The following is a 7,530-nucleotide window of genomic DNA, read 5'->3' on the forward strand; positions in this document are numbered from 1 at the left end:
ACTTTTACTTTTACAACTGGACGTCCGAATCACGTCAAATCAACTCCGATTCTCACCAAATTCGGCAGACAAGTCATAAATATTATAGTGGACCTACAGGGCTTCGGAACCAAAATACGGACCTGAGGTCAATAAATCCAACATCAGTAATTTCTTAAAAATCATTAAGCTTTCAAGCTTTTAAGTTTTCATCAAAATTCCATATCTCGGGCTAGGGACCTCAGAATTCGATTCCGGGCATACGCCCAAGTTGTCAAAACACTGATCCAGGTCTGTTTGCTCAAAATATTGACCAAAGTCAACAGAGTTGAGTTTTTAAAGCTCTATTTCACATTTTAATCCATTTTTCATATAAAAACTTTCCGAAAAATGTACTGACTGTGCACGCAAGTCGAGGAATGATACATGGTGCTTTTGGAGGTCTTAGAACACAAAATTACTTATTAAATTTAAAGATGACATTTTGGGTCATCACAACCACTTTAGTATAAACACATTTATCCAACTCAACTGAAGAAAAAGCGTCTCTCAGTAAGACTTGTTCAAATTTCTCATACCAGTGCTTAGAGCTTGTTTAAGGCCATAAAGAGATTAATTAATTTACAAACTTTATTTTCTTGACCATGAATGACACAACCTTCAGGTTGAATCATATAAATTTCTTCTTCTAAATCACCATTTAAAAAAGCTATTTTGACATCCATTTGATGAATAAAAAGCTTGCGGATTGAACAATTAAAATTCGAATAGAAGAAATTCTAGTCATTGGTGCAAATGTATCAAAATAATCTATATTTTATTTTTGAGAAAAGTCTTTTGCTACTAACCGAGCTTTATATTTATCTAAAGATCCATCATAATTACATTTCTTTTTGAAAATCCATTTACAACCGATATGATTTGCACCAGGAGGTAAATTTGTTAAAATCTATGTTTTGTTTTTCAAAATATAGTCGATTTCAACTTTTATTGCTCTTTTCAATAATTAGCTTCTGAAGAAGATATAGCTTTAAAATAATTTGACAGTTCATTATCGAAAAGAAAAGTTTGAAAATCATTTCCATAAGAAAAATATTATTTCCTAGGCCTTTTGCTCCTTCTCGGTTTCTCATTAGAGGTAATCTCATTATTTGTTTCAACATGTGTATGAGATATTTTATCAGACGGTGAAAAAATATGTTCAAAGAACTCTGCATTCTTTGTCTCAATTATATTATTGCAGTCAAGCACATCACTTTTTAAAACAAGAAATCTATATGCAACACTATGTTAAGCATATCCAATAAGCATGCAATCTGCAGTTTTAGAACATATTTTTTCTCTTTTTAGGTTCAGAAAAAAGAACTTTAGCAAGGCACCCCCACACTTTTAAGTATTTCAAGTTAGGTTTATAACTCTTCCACAATTCATACGGGGTTCTGCCAATTCTTCTATGTGGTATTCTATTTTATAAGTGACAAGCAGATAACATTGTTTCACCTCACAAATTATCAGGAGCATTAGAACTAACTAACATGGAGTTCATCATCTCTTTCAATGTTCTATTTTTCCTTTCAGCTACTTCATTTGACTCGGGTGAATAAGGTAGAGTTACTTCATGCTCATCGCAAGGCTGTGTGGGATGTACAGATTATTTGCGCTAGAAGTTGGAAGTTGCCTTTGTCTTTCAATATAGGTTGGAAGTTGACGAGTGTCTAGCGTGTATAAAATTTAAACTTGTACTCTGTCAAATTATAGTATAGAAAGATGTCGAACCCACAGAGATTAGTTTATCTATTCTACAGACGTTTCTTTTTTTAATTACTATTTGAGAAAACTAAGAAGAGTTGAGTTGTGAATTAACTAACTAAAACTGCATGAATAGAGCAATAGAAAATATTTTATTTTTCACAAATATAATAAAAAGGTGTTGGGATCATAACTTCATTTAATATTTCTATTATATAATAGATAAAATTATCCTTCAATTTCTATTTCTCACAAATGTATAAATGCCTCTCACGATTACATTTATATATTATTACTTAAGTTGAACAATGAATTGCAATCCTCTCGGTTATAAAAATTAATCGTCAAAATAGTAATATTAAAGAGCCAAAAATATATGCTTAAACTAAAACTTGCTTTTTTTAGTAAGTCCCTTTCGGTTACCCTACTTGTTATAACTAATTACTACAATATTTGCCTCTTTCGATTACAAATAAGTGTAGAATCAATTTTAACATATAAGAGTTAGATGTCACTAAATAAAAGTTAACATCTATCAATACCAAAATTAACTATGTTCTCTTCCGCCTCTTTTGATTACAGAATTAGTAAGAAGTTAATATGTAGTACGAAATAGATAGATGTTAACAAATTAAATAACACCTAACTATAAAGCAGATAAAATTTAAATGGAAAAAACTTCAGCTCAAACATGTGAAATTGAGGGAAAATATCTACTATTATATAGAAATATTAAGATATGTCATTCTCCCAACACAAAAAAAGTTACTCCATAATGGAGTTAGTACTGACATCGGAAATATTCTTGCCCATTAAATAAGAAAATAGAAAGAAATATTCAAGAGAATAATCCCCCCTATTTAATTAAAAATAGGTGCTAGGTAATTTCCAACATTATAATTTATTCGGAACTAGAAATGAAGACACTATAATAGCTAAAAGAAGAAAAGAAAGTATTGAAAGAAGCAAGGAAAAGAAGAAGCTCTTCTCTCAATTTTCCGTTGTAGTAAGAAGCTCAATGTAGTGCTATTTATAGATGGAAAAGTGTATTATGTATACTGATTTCTCACATATATTTTCCCAAGTTGGCAACTTGCATGTGCTTGTAGTTGTAAAGTTTGCTAAAATGTAATCCTCCAAATCGGCAAGTGGGCTACTTGCTTGGATGTTTTGACATGCACAAATACTTTCATCATTTGTAAAGTTGCATACACCACTTTACTTTTAACTTTTTAGCATTATAGTTCTTCTTTGCAAATTTGGAAAGTGAACTCTTTCTTCTCATTGTTCCTTTTTTTATTAGTTTAATTATTTCCTGCAAAGAAAGAAAAAATATTAGTACTAAAAATTAGGTTCCAGCTCAACTTATGCATGGTATTTTTCTCTTATTAGGATCATTTCCTCCTCATCATTCGGACAGAGGCGGAACTGGAGTTGTAGTTACAGTTCGTCAGAACCAGTAGCTTCAGCCAAAACTGTTAAGAAATCCACTTAATGTGTATAAATAATTATCTAGAACTCATTAAGCTGCCTTTTCTTGAATCTAGAACCCATTATAAATTCAAATTCTAGATCCGCCTACATGAATATGCAACCTGATTGAAATATAGCTATGGCCTATGGAAGGAGGGATTGGGAGAGATTGTTAATGTGTTCGACAATAGTTTTTTTTCATTATGGTTTATAGCTGTTGATCTCCAGATGCATAAAAGTTACTCTCCAACTGTTTTCTGTATTCTTGATAATTTCCCAAACTAGTCATTTTTATCCATGTAACGGTGAGTACAAAAATCGTGTACTAGTCTTCACTCTTCATAGTTAACCATATATTTGATGTGTAATGTGTCTTATTGACATCATAGTTTAATGAAAAGCATTTTCTCCGAGTAGAATTTCACCATACCCATGAACAAGACATTGAGTTGGGTTGTGTCATAACTGTTTGGTCCAAAAAACCATGAGATTCTCTCGAAGACGAGAATAATGGGAAGGAAAAGGCAAAAATTTATTAGAATAAAAAACTTTTTAAAGCAAATTCAGCAGTAGACCAGGTAATTCCATCCTCAGTCCTCACACCCAAATATACAAAGGCAAACAACTACTACAGCAACTAGAGTTATTTATGTCAAGCGAAATCTAAATTAACAAATTGGAGTTCCACAGAACTTTCTCATTTATCTAACGAATTCACAACTACACAATAGTCATGCCTTGAGTGCAAAACGTTTGTTGAAGACTTGGGTAGGGGCCGCGCGAACGCAGGCTCCCGCTGCCACAAATTATGACGTAGGCTCGACCACTTGGGCCGATCTTAGGCGGGCACCCCTCCAAAGTGCAATGGAAGTCACCATTGCTTCCCTTTCTTTCCCTCAATTTAAGAAAACACGCAGATAAGTAACAAAAATACGTAAAAGAGGAAAGAAAGCCAGAATGAACCCATGGACTATAACTCTCTTTAGATTAAAAATTCCTTGATTGAATATGAGGTGAAAAATTTGAGATAACTTGTTGAGAGGCGCGTGAGAGCTTAAAAAAGAGTCCACCTACCATTTGTAAAGGAAGTTTGATTTGTAATGGATTTCTCTTGAATTTGTGGAAAATAAGTCGTGGAAGGTGACATGTGTACCTAAGGGACAAATCCTTTTTTGTAATAATATTAATTTATTACTAATAAACATCAATTATGGAATGGGAAGAGAATCAAAGTAGTACTCCAATAAAGAGATTGTAATGGAAAAATTAAGGAAAACGAAGAAAATAGAAATCGATTCTAAATCTTGAAATACTTCTACCCAAGAGTCTTTTTCTCTTCAAATTCATATCATAGCCACCATAAGGATTTGATATTGCTATATAGCGCTCGGTAGAGACAAACGGCTTGGCCTTTCCTTTGGAGAAATAATAAAAGATGAATTTTTCAGAATTAAAATTTAAGAGACGACATCATTTTCGTTTTGCTAATAGTGATATATGAATTCTTTTACTGAATTCAGATGTCGTCGGCAAGATTGTTTTAAAATATACTTTCACAAACTTTTTAACCACTGTAATTATTAATTCTAGATTACTAATTCTATGAACTACCGTAGAAATATTACCTCTCTGAAGCTCACAAAATCTAGCAAAAGTTGTTTAATTGTATCAAAAGATGGGTTGCTTTAGTAAAAAGATCTACTTATTTTGTACCACTAAGAAATTTGTTTTAGCTACATTAGCTTTTCCAAGTTCTGATTAAGACAAAAGTATTTAGCTTTCGATCCCCAGATGTAATAAGCTATTCTGATTATGCTATTCTGCTTCTATATTATCCTTTTGATAATTTCTCAAAGTTGTCATTTTTTAACCATGTAAAATTGACTGATTATCATGTTTGTTTAAGTCAGCACTAGTCTTCATAGTCCACCACTCAACCACTTATTAGATGCGCAATGTTCTGTATTATCACTAGTAAAAGGCAAAAGAATAGTCAGCTCTCTGCTCATCGCAAGGCTGTGTGGGATGTACATATTATTCGCGCTAGAAGTTGGATGTTGCCTTTGTCTTTCAATATAGGTTGGATGTACACCGGGAGGAATTGGATCTCGTCTGTTTGCATTATTCGAAGCTCCCGATAGCGCCTTCTTCAGCTCCGTCATAACCTTATCCTGCCGCGTGAGATGGCCTAGAATGATCGCATGTTACTCTTGCAGGACCCTCACCGCAGCCACGACATGCTCCTCATCAGCATCATCGGGAGTTGTCTCCCGAACCTGTCGAGGGTACTGCCTGTCAGGCACCGACGTAGCGTCATTCCCTTCATTGCGGGTGTCACTGATTGAATCCTCGAAATGAGGCTGATACACTCGAATTTCAGGGTTGTGTGTGTTGTTAACAGTGTTATCTGCCTTTTTTGTGATTTTTTCTAAGACAAAATAATCAGATCACGCTAGTAAAAAAGGCAAGGATCAATTTAATTGCACAGCTGTCTAGGCCCCACAGAGGGCGCCAAACTGTTTACACGTAAAACGGTACAGTTGAATTTATACGTGGTTTATAGACAAGTGAACTAATTTTATCCTGAAATAATGCAATAATTGAAGAAATGTACAATACTTAGCCTTAAAATGTAGATAAAATAGCAGAGATGACAGTTTAGGGAACAAGGTTTTTCGGGCACAACAATGATGAGATCAAAAAGCGGAAAAGTAAGATTGTATTAAGTTTTGTATAGAATGTAGTGTAAGTTTAGCCAGAAAATTCGTGTCCTTTACAATGATAATAGGGCTCACTATTTATAGTTGTGTCTAGGGAAGGAGCTCCTGGTATCGTTCCCTTCTTTAATGTAGCCCTGAGGGTATGAAACCCCAGATTTCGTATCATTTTACTATTTTGAGGTGACGCACATGCTAGGTGGCGGGCGTGTGGGCGTGCACCGTTGGGGATTGTGACTTGGTCCGTCCCGTAGCAACTGTAAAGTTGCATATTTTGTTGAAACTATATGATACTTATGTGTTTTGGAAAGAGTTTTCTGTAAATTGGGCTGAATGCCATGTTTGGGCCTTGTGCCAGTGCTGTTTCGACCCTTAGGGGCCTTTTTCTTACTATCCTCTCACTGTTTTCGATTGAAAATCTATACTTTGTCATGGTTATACATGTTTACTGCATAACTCAGCTTTTATTACTCTGTGTTGATGCATATAAATGTTGCTTTTGGCTGAATACCCTGTTTTTTTTAGTGAGAGCCCGAGTGGCTTGAGAGGTTTATGACTGAGTGAGGCCGAGGGCCTGATTTGTGAGGATATTTATGGGATCGGGCTGTACGCCGTAACATGTTAGATATAGGCCGAGGGCCTAATTGATTTATGCCATGATTTGGCTTGATATAGCGCTTGGGCTGAAGGAGCCACTTCGGAGTCTGTACACACCCCTAGTGAACGCAGGTACCTACTAAGTGTGAGTGCCGAGTTCCGAGTATTGAGTGACTGGGAGGCATGAATGATGGTGAGGTATGCCCGAGGGGCTGTTTACGAGTGATTGTGAGGTATGCCCGAGGGGCTGTATACGAGTGATTGTGAGGTTTGCCCGAGAGGCTGTATATGAGTGATGTTGCCCGAGTGGCTGATTATGATTTCATTATTTTTCTCACCTTTGCATTGAGCCTTTGTTTGAAAAACTATTGAAAGATGTCTTTAAATGATTTTTCTGGAACTGGATTTAAAAGAGCTGATTTGATTCAAACCCTGGTTTTAAAAGCATGTTGTGTCCTACTGAATTTTTGTGATATGAACTTTACTTGCATTACTGCTCGTCACTATTTCTCAGTCTTTATTTACTGTTGTTGCTTATTAAGTTGGCATACACACGTTACTCCCTACACCTTGTGTGCAGATCCAGGTGTAGCTGGACACGGTAGCGGCTGTTGACTAGCGGTTGTAGATTTTTTTGGGGATAGCAAGGTAGATGTCGGGCGATCGCAACCCTGCTCTTCTCCCTCTTATCTTCCTTTAGTTGTATTTAACTATTTTCCAGACTATGTTAATCTCGATATTGTCAGACAAATTATAGTAGATGCTCATGACTAGTGGCACCCCAATGTCGGGATTTTCTTTTTCGCACCTTTGTTTTTATTTGAACTCATTTACGAAGGTTTTTATGTTAAATAGCCTTGAAATTTTCTTTGAAATGAAAATATCGGTTTCTTTTGGGAATGAGTCGGCTTGCCTAATTCCACGATAGGCGCCATCACAACAGGACTAGTTTGGGTCGTGACAAGTTGGTATCAGAGCCTAGGTTATATAGGTCTCACGAGTCATGAACGGGTTT

General features: G+C 35.4%; 1 non-coding gene across 1 annotated transcript; it reads right to left on the reverse strand.

Moving 5' to 3' along the window:
* Positions 1–3,969: 3,969 nt before the first annotated feature.
* On the reverse strand, positions 3,970–4,126 carry LOC117276651 (U1 spliceosomal RNA). Its single transcript, XR_004506924.2, has one exon. It is a non-coding gene; the product is annotated as a U1 spliceosomal RNA (small nuclear RNA).
* Positions 4,127–7,530: the final 3,404 nt, after the last annotated feature.

This window comes from Nicotiana tomentosiformis, unplaced genomic scaffold (genome assembly GCF_000390325.3).
Source record: "Nicotiana tomentosiformis unplaced genomic scaffold, ASM39032v3 Un00291, whole genome shotgun sequence".
Taxonomy (NCBI): domain Eukaryota; kingdom Viridiplantae; phylum Streptophyta; class Magnoliopsida; order Solanales; family Solanaceae; genus Nicotiana; species Nicotiana tomentosiformis.